This window comes from Macrobrachium rosenbergii, chromosome 31, assembly GCF_040412425.1.
Source record: "Macrobrachium rosenbergii isolate ZJJX-2024 chromosome 31, ASM4041242v1, whole genome shotgun sequence".
Classification (NCBI taxonomy): Eukaryota; Metazoa; Arthropoda; class Malacostraca; order Decapoda; family Palaemonidae; genus Macrobrachium; species Macrobrachium rosenbergii.
In genome coordinates, this window is record NC_089771.1 from 29,585,080 (window position 1) to 29,600,142 (window position 15,063).

At 38.0% G+C, this 15,063-nt stretch overlaps 1 protein-coding gene across 1 annotated transcript in view; it reads left to right on the forward strand.

Moving 5' to 3' along the window:
• The window catches only part of LOC136855495 (zinc finger protein 609-like), a 154,079-nt gene that overhangs the window by 69,667 nt on the left and 69,349 nt on the right, over positions 1–15,063 (forward strand). The window contains 1 exon segment of the mRNA XM_067132581.1: positions 9,846–9,879. The gene's annotated coding sequence lies outside the window, so the exon portion shown is untranslated.

The window sequence follows — 15,063 nt, forward strand, 5'->3', positions numbered from 1 at the left end:
ATGTTAACAACCTGTATTCCATGTCAGTAACTTGTCACCCACATGTCACAAACAAGTTGAATATATGTGAATACTTGTATCCCACGTCGGTGATTTACCACGTACATGTCACAGAAAAGTTGAATATAGGTTAATAACGTTTATTCCACATCGTTAATGTGTCGTACACAGGTCACAAACAAGTTGAATACATGTTAACAACTTGTGTTCCACGTTGGTGACTTATCGCTCACGTCATAAATAAGTTGAAGACAAGTTAACAACTTGTATCGAACCAGTGCTTCATACGATTATCCAACATTGGCCAAAGATTTGCTTTCCTCTTATGGTTGTTGATATGTTTTCAACATGTGACATGTAGTGCAATATGTTGCCGACATGTGTAGGACATGTTTAAGACTAACTCTTAAAATGACTCACTGTGTATCATTTAAACATCAGAATTTATGTTTAACGAAAGCATAATCGAGAAACAAAGGCAAGGGTTAATGTGGAAGGAGAATAACGCGTGTAGAGGGCAATGGCGGATTTGGGGAATGAAAGGGGAGATGGGAGAGGAAGAAGGGAGGAGTGAGAAGGGGGGGAAGGGGAGGAGGATGATAATGAGATGGGAATTAGTTTGCATGTTTGCACTAATGAACCGTGTGCGCTTCAGACTTCCGAGGTGAGTCTTCCTCACCTATTATGTAGTCTTAAGTCTAATTACGTTTTTGCTGAGAGAAAGAGAGAGAGAGAGAGGTGTTCTTTTGCTGTCTCTCTCTCTCTCTCTCTCTCTCTCTCTCTCTCTCTCTCTCTCTCTCTCTCTGCTGCCACACTGAAACTTCCTCTAGAGCTGATACCCCATATTACTCTCTCGACGTCTTTTCCTCCTCCTCTTCCTCCTCCTCCTCCATGTTTTCCTCCTCCTCCCACTTCTCTCTCCTCCTCCTTCTCCTCCTCCTCACTTCCCTCTCTCCTCCTCCTCCTCCTCCTCCTCCTCCTCCTCCTCCTCCTCCTCCTCCTCCTCCTCCTCACTTCCCTCTCTCTTCCTCCTCCTCTTCCTCCTCCCACTTCTCTCTCCTCCTCCTCCTCCTCCCTTTCCCACCGCCCTCTCTCCTCCTCCTCCCTCCCTCTCCTCCTCCTCCTCCTCCCTTTCCCACCGCCCTCTCTCGTCCTCCTCCTGCAGAAGGGTGATGTCTCCTGTGTAATCTGTGGTGTGCGCCCAGTTTCCGCCCATGAAAGTGAAATGAAGCATCATGGACGGAGGTGATGCTGCTGCTGCACACTTGCAGACTCTCGAGGAAGTCTCAGGGAGGAGACGAGTTTGTGGGTCCAGCTGGATGCTGGGGTTGTTTTGGTGTGCGTTTTCCTCTCTCTCTGCTTTTTTTTTTTTATCTTTTTCTTCATCTTTTTTGTTTTTATCTCTTGCTGAAGTATATGTCCTTTTTTTCAACTTTTTTCTTTTTGTCTCTTGCTGGACTGTCGAAGTCTAATTCATGTCGCGGTGCGATTTGCGTGTACGGAAAATAAATAATAATAATAATAGGAATAATAATAATAATAATAATAATAATGGTATAAAAAATAATAATAATAATAGTAATAATAATAATAATATAAGAAATCCTCAGTTAAGTTACTGTACAAATTTTGAAAATTTTTCCCATTTTAACTCACGCTATGACGACTGTTTTTAATGAGAATAATGATATATAATAATAATTGATAAAACGTTCACAATGTGATTAGGTTATCGTTCATTCGAAAACCTCAATTTCATCAATAAATTGTATCATTGACAAGGTTTGAAAACTAAAAATAAACACTTTGGAAAACCTGGACGGTGTTCAGGTGTTCGAAATTCCTCTTCAGTTCAATTTATCGACATAATTGTGGATTTTTTTTTACGAACGATGATAGTAATAAACACCGAATGAATGGGTCCCGGTTTGTGCGTTTGTGAGGGCGCAGACTCAACACGGAGTCGTGTTTGTTCGTTTCTAACAGGCGAAAACATACAGCCATGCCAAATTGCAATTAGTTTGTATGTTGTGGAGGAGTAAATGAAACATACACGTTTGTGTGGGCTGATTCAGGCGGGATTCGGCTGCATTGATTGCGCGGAAGGTTGAAGCTCATGTTGTTGTTGTTTTTGTACCACTTTTGGGCAATTTGTTTGTTGTTGTTTGTGAAGCTTTCCAAGTAATATCCTTGAATTTGCCACGCGAAATGTGTGGGTGATACTACCTTATTTTATTTGATGGATATTTAATTTTTGCGTCATTTCGTTTCTAAACTGAGGCGATTGTCTTCTTGCACACACGTCTTCAGCAAAGGTCTCAGCGAATAATGATTGTATTATTATTGATACATACATAGATATAGAACAATGTATTAGGTGCAAATTGAATTAGATATTTACTCCATAAATTTTTATTTTAAAGAACCTTAGGATATGGGTAATAATTAGATATTTATTCCATAAATTTTTATTTTAAAGAACCTTAGGATATAGGTAAGAAATGGCTTAGCCCCACCTTGAACATCCTAAAAGCAATGGTTTCAATGCTAGAGAAGGGATGAATTTTTATACCATGACCAACGTTCGATCCTTAGAAACCAGCTGTACAAGCTCGAAACAAAAAAAGAAAGAAGCACTTGAATTTAACCTTGCTTGCAAGCATGGAATTCGGAACATCGTCGTTTCAGAGGAATAATGAGACCATTTGTATGCTTTAGTAGCGTTCTCTTGGGCTTCAAACGGCGTGTGTGTGTGTGTGTGTGTGTATATATATGTGTGTGTGTACTGTATATATATATATATATATATATATATATATATATATATATATATATATATATATATATATATATATATATATATATATATATATTGTGTGTGTGTATGTGTGTTTGCGAGCATGCAATCGTGTAACAGTTGGTCTACACACAGAAGACTTTCAAAATGGCTGTGTTTATTGTGTGCAGTGTAAAAGTGGATCCATTTTTCGTAAATAATTTTCCAGTTGCAATTTGCTTCCCAAAGTATGTTTGCTGTTTGTTCGTGTTAAACAGCGGGAGTGGACAGGTGTATGTTTTCCATTTGCACAGCTGACTCTTGTTATCTGGTCGTCTGATTAAAAACTAATTTGTTGAGAGAGAGAGAGAGTGAGAGAGAGAGAGAGAGAAATGTCAGGAGTCTTAAGTATTGATAGAGAGAAAGGAAATATCAGCCGTGTTACACGCTAGTAGGGAGAGAGAGAGATGTTCGCGTGGGTTTGTGTATGTGAGAGAGTGTGTGCCAGATGTTTGTGTGTGTGTGTGAAAGAGAGAGAGAGGGAGAGAGTGCTAGATGTATGTGTGAGAGAGAGAGATAGATAGATGTCAACGTTATTATCTTCTGAAAGAAACGAGATAACATACAAGTAACAATAGCACAGTCGTGTTCTCTGTAAAAAAAAAAAAAAAAAAAAAAAAAATGAATGTACCAGCTTGAACGAAAAGGAATCCTTGTATTTTGTTTGTCATCGATGAAGGTCGAAAAATAAAGGAAAATTGTTCACATATCCCTGAGAGAAATTTTTTTTTTCTTTCTTTTTGCTGAACAAAGGAATCTTGTTCAAAGGCTATCACACGTAACTTTTTTTTTTTTTTTTTTTTTTTTTTTTTTTTTTTTTTTTTACAGCGCTTTCGCTCGTTCTTAAAAGGAAAATGAAAGGGAAAATGAGTATTCTACTACTTCCGCTTTCTCATTTTTTCATTGTTGCATACATGGATACATAGTATACACACTATACTATACATATGTATATATACGTGTGTGTGCATATATATTTATATATATATATATATATATATATATATATATATATATATATAGAGAGAGAGAGAGAGAGAGAGAGAGAGAGAGAGAGAGAGATAAATTCATTCTTGCAGCCTGACCGTAGACATTTCAAGTGAACTCCCACACGATTGCTACCGATGAAAATGCAAAATTTGCAATGATTTGTTTACAAATTGCAAATATCAGAGGTATGCTTTCAGAAGCCATTTTACCTAAAGGTATTTTTCCTCATGAATGTCTGAGAATTTATTAAAGGGGAAGTATTGAATATTATCCAGTTTCATAGATTATTGAGTAAGATTGCTCATGATTGTATGAAATAGGAAAACAGCCTCTTGAATCGTTCTTACTTAATTGTCAGGGTTGAAAACAAGATATTAAGACATCAAGTACCGCACTTAACTGACAGGAAAATTATTAGAGAAACTTGTGCTGAAATTCATTTAATGTAAGTTCGTATCTTTGCCTTTTAATGATTAATGGGCAGCTGAGTGCCCACCGCTGATCACTGTCAGCCTCGCTCCCATGATGCATTGCGATAATGTCACTGGGAGATTGCGCACAAGTGGTGCCTTTGTTTATAATATATATATATATATATATATATATATATATATATATATATATATATATATATATATATATATATATATATATATATATATATATATATATAAACCCATTCAGTACACCACAGTACACCACCAACTGACATTAATATTGAGAAATGTTTGCCCGGTCTTGTTCGTGGAAAGGTGACCATTGTTTGGCTAGTGACCTCCTAATGCCCTGTGAAGGAAAGAAAGGATAAAACACCTAAATCTGTTCCTCTGGGGAGGAAGGGCGTTCCTGCTTCTCCCTCCTTCAGGATTTATAAAAAAAATAATTGTGAATGGAGTGGTTGAAGATGGTAAAAAAAGAAGGTGGAGACGCATTCTCTCTCTCTCTCTCTCTCTCTCTCTCTCTCTCTCTCTCTCTCTCTCTCTCTCTCTCTCTCTCTGTCAGTGTGAGGTTTACTTTTAGCGAGAGAGAGAGAGAGCTGCTGCTTTAGCCTTGTACTTAATTGGATTTATATTTTTTGTCAGAGGCAAGAATTTTGGGATGATTATTTCAAGGATATTCTCTCTCTCTCTCTCTCTCTCTCTCTCTCTCTCTCTCTCTCTCTCTCTCTCTCTCTCTCTCTCTCTCTCTCTCTCTCTCTGAAAAATAAGTAGTGTATAATGTAGAGAATTTAGCTTGCATGCAGTCGAGTTAAATATAGAAACCGCAAGAGACGCTTGAAATGAATTCGTAGTCAGTGTGCAATCTAGTCTTGAGAGCTTTTATTGGAAACCATTTCCCAGAGCGTTAGGCAGCCGTCAAGTGAGTCATTGTATACATACGTACATACACACAAACATGCATATGCACACACACACACACACACATATATATATACCTAAATATATATATTATATGTGTGTTTGTGTGTGTAAGATTCCCGTACAGAAAAGCTTCCCAGTGGGACTCTATATTTCTTGTTTTCATTTTTACACTTTTTCTCTGTTCAGATATTCGCGAGTTTTGAAGATATCCCCTGGAGAAGTGAATGATTGATTGAAGCGAAGGTCGGAAAGAACTCGTGTTATTTTGAGGAAATAGGAATCGTTTTTACATAAAGAAACAAGAAAAAGATTTTTATGCGTTTTTATTTGTTTATATTGTATTGCGTAGTGACGGTATTACGTCATTTCCAGTGTGAAAATAACATCAATGAGAAAGAACGTACAGAATTGATATAAATAATAATGACGACGATGTTAATAATGAAGATTAGATGTTACAATAATAATAATAATAAAGATTAGATGATGAAAATTATAATTATAAGACCAAAACAAAAAAAAAAAAAAAAAGACCACCCGTCTTATAGCTTCGCTTTAGTCATCTGTCATGGGGCCTCCACCCTCCCAAACAAGCTCCCCCCTCCCCTCCTGTAATCCCCAGCTCCCCCCCATTCCCCCTCACCCCACCCCCATCCTTTATACCACGTTTCCTCATCATTCTTCAGCCTTAAAAAATGGAAGAAAATAATCATGTATATTTTTGTCTCGTGTCTTGAAAGCGTACTCGACGTGCTCTCTCTCTCTCTCTCTCTCTCTCTCTCTCTCTCTCTCTCTCTCTCTCTCTCTCTCTCAAAGAAATGAAAGTCGCGCTTTCAAAGAAATATTTAAGAGGAAGGAGGTTTGAAAATGCTTCTTAAAATGTCTATTAAAATGTAAGTTTTGAAGGTAGCTTGTGGATCTCAAGTCAGGGGAGCGAGTGAATAATTAATTTAGTGAATATTGAACGAAGAGAGAGAAAGGGAGGGAGAAAGAGAAAGAGAGAGTGGAAGGTGGGGGCGGGCGGAAAGCGGCGAGAAGTATAAGGGAGAAAGGAATCCGTATAGAAATTGAAAGCCGAAATAGAAAGTTGTTAGAAAGAACGAAGACCAAATGATAGATTTCCCCAAGTTCCCAGATACACACAAAGAGGGTAGAAGAAAGGAAAGGAAAATCTCTCTCTCTCTCTCTCTCTCTCTCTCTCTCTCTCTCTCTCTCTCTCTCTCTCTCTCTCTCTCTCTGTCTCTCTCTCTCTCTCTCTCTGTAAAGACAGGAAAAGGAATATGGTGAAAAAAAAGTTCTCCCTTTTTAGACAAGGGCAGAGACCATCCGCAGAAAACGTTATTGATGTAAAGGTGATCTCGGAAGGGGGAAGAGAGAGAGAGAGAGAGAGATGAAGGAAGGATTCTCCCATATATTGCCGTTGTATTTTTAGTATGCAATGCATAACTATATTACTGTATATATATATATATATATATATATATATATATATATATATATATATATGTGTGTGTGTGTGTGTGTGTGTGTTTGTGTTTGTGTGTACTTACGTTCCTGTTAAAGGTAATGTATATCATGTGTAGATCACAGGCTGACACTTGATAACATTATTTATGGCATGATTATAACTGACGTCTTTCAAAAAGCATTCGCGAAGAGAGAGAGAGAGAGAGGCAATTATGAGATTTAGAATTCTTGTGATGAGGGGAGAGTGAGTGGGGAAAAATGAGGTTGAAAGTGAGGGGTTGCCATGGCAACCGTGGGAAGGAGGACAGAGAGAGAGAGAGAGAGAGAGAGAGAGAGCAGAGGGGAATTCTGAAGAATATCGACAAGAAAGCAAATAGGAAAAGAGTAAGGGAAGAAGGAGAGAGAGAGAGAGAGAGTTAGTTTTCCTTGCCTTTTGAAAATGCTGGTTGGGTAAGATTTACTCAGAACTGGGAGAAAATACAATTATTTTTATATTTTTTTGTTTACAAATGTTTTATCTGTGGCGTTAAGTAATTATGTCTGGACATAATTTCTCTCTCTCTCTCTCTCTCTCTCTCTCTCTCTCTCTCTCTCTCTCTCTCTCTGTTTTTGCTCTTACAAATGTTTAATCTGAGGCGCGTCACTTAATTATTTCATAAATATAGTCTCTCTCTCTCTCTCTCTCTCTCTCTCTCTCTCTCTCTCTCTCTCTCTCTCTCTCTCTCTCTCTCGGACATATATTTAGAAATGTACCCTTGCGTTAACTTTGGACAGAATTCGTAGTCACTTCAAAGGAATTCCCTTGCTCATGAGAGTGAGGCCTTGAATTTGTGTGTGGGAAAGAAGAAGCAGCGAAAGAAAGAAAATAAAAAAAAGGTAGTGTGTGTGTGTGTGTATGTGTGTGTCTGTGTCACTCAGGAACAAGAGTCCTTGAAGTATTTGTTTGGGTTTCAAACAGTGCTGAGAAAGGAGAAATGATTTATTGACTACCAGATGTCGTTAACCAGTATGGGTTCTGGTTTATTAGGGAAAGGCGTATATATATATATACTTTGTTTTAATGCATCTCTTCATTCATTTGAATTTGTTATTTGAGGAGCAAATTTTATCTTTATCCAGAGTTACCTGTGATGGAGGGATTCCTTGTTGGAGTAGTGGAATTATTTGTATGATTATGATCTCGTCTGTGAGAGAGAGAGAGAGAGAGTAATAATAATAATAATAATAATAAGCTTTATTTCCAATAATTACATTGGCTATTCTGTATCTTACATGAAAAGAATGCATTTCGATGCAAGAGTTACATTTATACTACTTACAATTTACTACATACAACAAATGTGGAGAGAGAGAGAGAGAGAGAGAGAGAGAGAGAGAGAGAGAGAGAGAGAGAGAGGAGAAGCACAGCAGCTGAAGCAAGAGTGATGTCTCTCTCTCTCTCTCTCTCTCTCTCTCTCTCTCTCTCTCTCTCTCTCCCCACATTATGATCATAACCGATGTCAACTGCCGCGTCCATCCAGCAAAACAAAAAACAGTTGGCGTTGACTGCACGCGTGTTGCAAACGCTATATCAATGTCTGTGACTACGTCTGTTGCAATGTTGCATGATGAGTGACTGTGTGTGTGTGTTTTAAGATTGAATTTGCCGTTTAGTTACAAGTAGATACTAGATAAGGCGTTTTTCATTATACAGAAACCTGTTTGTCGTTAAAAGCAATGGTTTTTGGTATCCAAAGCGTCTTTATAATTGCTTGATGCAAATATATTAAGCTTTTAAATAGACGTTAATCTTTACAGATAATCTTGGGTCTTTTGACAGAAACTAATTAAATTGCATAAATAAAATAAGCACAGAGTCAAAGTAACGACGCTAATAGATGCACTCTCTCTCTCTCTCTCTCTCTCTCTCCCCACTACGAACAATAGCGCACATCTGAAGCCCAGTCAAAAGCTCTGTCAGTAAAATGTCATGACAAGCACTGACTTATTAACTATCACAGATAAGACTCTCTCTCTCTCTCTCTCTCTCTCTCTCTCTCTCTCTCTCTCTCTCTCTCTCTCTCTCTCTCTCTCTCAGTGAAATCTTGAATACTGAAGAAACAATAAAATGTCATGACAAGCACTGATTTTTTAACTGTAACAGATGAGACTCTCTCTCTCTCTCTCTCTCTCTCTCTCTCTCTCTCTCTCTCTCTCTCTCTCTCTCTCTCTCTCAGTGAGATCTTAAATACTCAAGAAAATAAAAGGGTGGTCAAAATATGCGGCGGCGGTAACACATCTCAACACAACTCGAGATCGTGCAATTAACAAAAGAGTTGTTCGCCCGGGAAAAAAAGAGAGAGAGAGAGAGAGAGAGAGAGAGAGAGAGAGAGGTTCTCTCTTCACTGCCTCTAGACAAGAGGAGCAGGTGTCTCTGTTGTACACCATTTAATTAGATTTACTTGGTGTTTAAAAAGGTTTGCTTTCTTAGTCTTAGTCTTAGGTCATTGATATTAGCTTTAATACGATTGGTGATTTGTGTGTGTGTGTATATATATATATATATATATATATATATATATATATATATATATATACTGCATGTGTGTGTTTGTTTGTCCGTTTGTGTAACTGTGTGTGTTGGTACAATTTCAGCTACACTGAGTTGATTGATTTTTATTTTGAATCCCCAAACATACATACAGGGATATTGTGTGACTGTTTCTCTGTATTACAGGAAAACGTACACACACACACACACACACACACCTCAGTACACTCGCTCTAATTACTGAACAGAGTAAAAGTCCAGCCATTATGAGCAGCTAGTCTCTAAGACCCATCAGACTGCACTGTTCCAATGTGAATTTCGTCTTTAAGACCCTTTCAGAGCGATGCTTGGCTCCCTACTGACCCGAGTGGTGTGGGTTTAACCATGCAACTCGGTGTCTTGAAGGTCTGATAATTGGTGGTATTTTGCGGGATTTTCAGCCTTAACTTCATGCTCGTCCTCCCCCCTCCACCCTCCTCCCCTCCTCCTCCTCTGTCCAGTTGAAACGTAGATAAATGATTATGATTTGACTGCGCTGATGAATTTGTATTAAGCTTAATTCGCTGTAATTGGTATAATTATAACATGTTTTTTTTCTCTTGCGCGTCAGTGTGTTATTTGGCTTTGCGTGTATTACTAATGTTTTTGTTTCTTCTTTCAGGTGACTTTTTCTTCCCCACCATCTGAGGCAGCTGGTGAGTAATATATTAGTAATATATTCTCTCTCTCTCTCTCTCTCTCTCTCTCTCTCTCTCTGTGTGTGTGTGTGTGTGTGGTTTGAAACGCCACAGCTGCTGTCTTGCTCACTTTAAAGATCGTCAGTTCTGCTCTCTCTCTCTCTCTCTCTCTCTCTCTCTCTCTCTCTCTCTCTCTCTCTGTTTACATTTCGTTACGCTCTCCTCACCGGGGTCTTCCTCCCTTTGATGGGTTCATTCCAGTGGAGGTAATTTGCCATCATTTTCAACACATTCTCTCTCTCTCTCTCTCTCTCTCTCTCTCTCTCTCTCTCTCTCTCTCTCTCTCTCTGGGGAGCTCCAGTTCACGAGACAAAAATATCTTTACCACCTGAACGACAAGGACGAATCGTCGAAAGGGGGAAAATCGATAGGGATTTTCTTTTTGCTTTAGGGAAATGTTTAGGGTTCTTTTGTTTTTACCTTCTAGGGAAATATCCCTACAATTTTTTCCCTGTTCTGTAGGGGATCTCAGTCCCCGTTTACCGCCTTTCCCGTGCGCGAATATTCCTGTCAGTATTGATGCAAATTCGTGGTATTGGAGAGTTTTCTTTTTCATTTTTCGTTCGGGGAATATCCGATTATGTCATCTAGCATGAAGGGACGACTTCTCAGTCATTAGGTACTTATTAGTATTGCGTAAAGGGTAATGTCCCTATTTCCAGGGAAATACTGTATTTATCGTATGTATCGTAAACTAAATATTGCACGTAGGGTAATGTCCCTATTTCCAGGGAAATACTGTGTTGATCGAATATAAACTAATCAAGCATGGAGGGTAATGTCCCTATCTCCAGGGAAATCGTATGTAAACTTAATATGGCATGCACAATAGGGTATTGTTCCTATCTAAATCGTATATAAACTTAATATGGCATGCACAGTAGGGCATTGTCCCCATCTCCAGGGAAATACTCTATTAACCGTATATAAACTTCTTATTGCTTGCCGGATAATTTCCTATTTCTGAAATATCTTGCTGATCATTATGTAGCTAATATGACCATGTGAAATGCCAATTGATTGTATATAAACTTAATATCGTGTGTATGGCAATGTCCCTATTTCCAGGGAAATACTGTATTAATGGTATGTGCACTAATATTACTTGTAGGGTAATGTCCCTATCTCCATGGAAACCATATATAAACAATATTGCATGTATGGTAATGTCATGTCCCTATGTCCAGGGAAACATGTATTAATCGTATATAATCTAATGTTGCACGTAGGGTAATGTCCCTATCTCCAGGGAAATCGTATATAAACTAATATTGCATGTAGGGTAATATCCCTATCTCCAGGGAAATCGTATATAAACTAAATATTGGATGTAGGGCAATGTCCCTATTTCCAGGGAAACACTATACTGACCGTATATAAACTAATGTTGCATGGAGGGTAATGTCCCCATCTCCAGGGAAATCTTATATTCATCATATATAAACTTAGTATAGCATGTGGTGTGTCCCTATTTGTGGAGGAAATGCTGTATTTGATCGTATATACACACATTGTGTGTCCCCATCTCGGGTAATGTCCCTGTCTCCAGGGAAATCATATATAAACTTAGTTGCATGTGGGGAAACATCCTATATGAATTGCATGTAGGGAAATGTCCCTATTTCTAGGGAAACACTGTATTGATCGTGTGCGAGCTGGCGTTTGTACTTAACCTCCAAGGGAAAGTTTGAAGGTCGTTTTGGTGTAAATATTCATTGATCTGTGACTGTTGTGTTAATACATTCAGTTGGTGAGTTCACTGAGGCGTAAAGGGCACTAACTTCTTTCAATTAGATTCGTTCATTTCCCGGTTTTTTTCTTTAGAAATAATCCATTAATTTTGCCACCCAAAAGTCTTTTTTCTCTTTAGTTTTCGTTCAAGGTATTTTTTCTTATGTGGTTCTGGAGATTTCTGTGCTTTCTTTTAAGGGAGTACAGTATTTTGCCTTTAATTTTTTTTGAAGTGTATTAGTTAATTTTGCCATCTATAATCATTTCCTTTCATTTTCGTTCAAGGTATTATCTTTGAATTTCGTTCAGGAGATCTGTAATTATCTTTCAAGAGATTATTTTTTCATTCTTATTTTAGTCTTATTTAATAATTCATTAATTTTTCCACCCATAAAAATTTTCTTTCCTTTTCGTTCAAGATATTTACTTTGAATTTCGTTCAAGAGATTTCTGTAATTTTCTTTCAAAAGATTGTCTTATTTTTTTTAGGTCGAGAATTTTTTTTTTTTTTTTTTTTTTTTAGGTCGAGAAATTTATCTCTAAATCATCGTTCAGTAAATGTCTCTTGAATTTCGTGGAAGATAATGTCTCACAGACTTTCGTTCAGAGAGATTTGCCTCCCTCTGTTCATCGTTCACGGAGCTGAGCCATGACTCCCCTCTCTCTCTCTCTCTCTCTCTCTCTCTCTCTCTCGTTTGTATTAATATCCACGTCTTGCTAATTAGCGAGGATTGTATTGCGATTACCTCAAAGACTTAATTGGTTGCAAAAATAAATAAATGAATAAAATCCGCTTAGTAAAGGGCAGTTGTGTTGCACTTTTTTTTTTCATTCGGCAACGAGGAATAAGCAGTTTTTTTAACGGCTTTTAATTTGTATTAATGGGGTTTTAAGTAATTTTACCAGGTAATTGTCAGATTTCACTTACTCTTAATGTTTTTCGTATTGTTTTTTTCTCGGAAGCTAATTTGCATTCATTGTTGTCGAGTCTGCTTACAGTAAAATTCATTCGGCACCAGATGTCTGGGTATATATTCTTCTTTATGGTGGAGAATGATAATTATATTCTTCATTGAAAAATTAATATTATTCTTCGGGATTTAATTTCGTTAATCGTTGATTTCGACGAAATTTTCTTAGTCTCTTGATTCTTCAAAAGCTTCTCGTGTGATGAATATGTAATGAGTTAACCCTCCTCCTCCTCCTCCTCCTCTCCTCCTCCTCCTCCTCCTCCTCCTCCTCCTCCTCCCACCTACACCACAACTGGTTTATCCCCTCCCCCCTCATACGCCTAAGGTCTACTCCTCCCCCCCCCAACCCCACGTCCTTTCATTGCCATCTCCTTTGAGAACATCGCTACTCGTAAGGTCGAGATTCCCGAGTCATTATACGAGAATTTCACTCTTAGGGAATCTCATTCGCCATCCCACTTTAGTATTGAAGCCTTGTTCTGCCCCGTAGTTATGTGTTTTTATTGAAATTGATTTGTAAAACTACGGGTCTCTCTCTCTCTCTCTCTCTCTCTCTCTCTCTCTCTCTCTCTCTCTCTCTCTCTCTCTCCTCGCTAAGCTAGCTATACAACTCTCAGGTATATAGATTGAGTTCAGGGTTCTACTCTTTAGAAAATATATCTCTCTCTCTCTCTCTCTCTCTCTCTCTCTCTCTCTCTCTCTGTGTGTGTGTGTGTGTGTGTGTGCAATGTGTGTGTACATGTAGCTACATAACTCAAGGGCATATATATTTTTTTAAACAAAGGTTCACCCTTTTGAAAATATAACTCTCTCTCTCTCTCTCTCTCTCTCTCTCTCTCTCTCTCTCTCTCTCTCACTTTGTGTTTGCTAAGAAATACAACTCTGATGCATATAATGTACAACTCCCAGCTCTATAGTTTTAGAGCTCAAGGCTCTGGTCTAAAAAACTCTCTCTCTCTCTCTCTCTCTCTCTCTCTCTCTCTCTCTCTCTCTCTCTCTCTCTCTCTCTCTCTCTCTTTGTGTTTGCTAAGAAATACAACTCTGATGCATATAATGTACAACTCACAGCTCTATAATTTTAGAGATCAAGGCTCTGGTTTAAAAAACTCTCTCTCTCTCTCTCTCTCTCTCTCTCATTTTGTGTTTGCTCAAATACAACTCTGATGCATATAAGTACAACTCCAGCTCTATAGTTTTAGAGCTCAAGGCTCTGGTCTAAAAAACTCTCTCTCTCTCTCTCTCTCTCTCTCTCTCTCTCTCTCTCTCTCTCTCTCTCTCTCTCTCTCTCTCTCTCTCTCTCTCTCTCGTAGGACAATCAAGATAACCCCCAATTAACAACGTAGAAATGTTTATAATATTTGCCTTTTACCCCGAAACGACGGAAAAATGGGGCTTCTGTTTGCCCGCCACAACGTCCATTGTGTCGTTGCTAAACCATAGATTTTCGACCTTAACGATCCTTCTGGGCCTGACATTACTTTGTGTGTTTGGGTTGGGAAGGGCGGGTTGGGGTGGTGGGGTTGTTTCGTTGGGGTTGGGAGGAAGCAGTCCTTGGTTCTAATTGTGTTTTAAACCGCAGACTCGCTTATTAAGTTGTGCTGTCGACTTTCGGATGGAATTTAAAAGGGCGTCTTGAGGCGTTTGATTGATCCTCATGTCGTTTGCAATCGCCATGTGCAGTTTATGGCGAGATATATATATATATATATATATATATGAGTGGCATTTGTTTTTATTTATACATTCATCACGTTCCGTATCTTCATGAATCAGTTTTATATATATATTATATATATACATATACATTCTTATATATTTATTGTTTATATATATATATATATATATGTGTGTGTGTGTGTGTGTAGTCTATGTATTTATTTGTGTGAACACTTGCTCATGTGTTCATGTAGATACATTCATACATAAATTCATTCATGAGAGAGAGAAAGAGAGAGTTTATATTTGTGACGCAGAAGATCAAGAAATTAAGAAGAAAAAAAGGTGTTTTAAAATTCTCACTCGCTGCCAGCACCTTGAATATGTTTAATTAAGTTTTCTCAAGAACCAGACGAAATACTTCATTCGTAAAATGAAAGGCCAAACACCACCACATTGAGGAAAATTATTTTTGCCGCGCCATCGTGTTGTAGGTGATAAATTGAAGGAATTGTTTGCTATCGAATATAAACAACATGCAGCTTTTAAACCTTCTGTGTTGCAACGCTGGGTTGAGAGGTTAAGAAGTACGGAAACAAAAACTCCTATTGTACAAAAGGCCATACGAGCATTTGGTCATGTAAGTCAATTATTAGCATTCTGTTGATGCGGTCGTGTCCTTTACCCGTCCATACTAATACACTCCCATACACACATACACATACATATGACTGCATACGTTTATGTATGTATTATATATATAATATATATATATATATATATA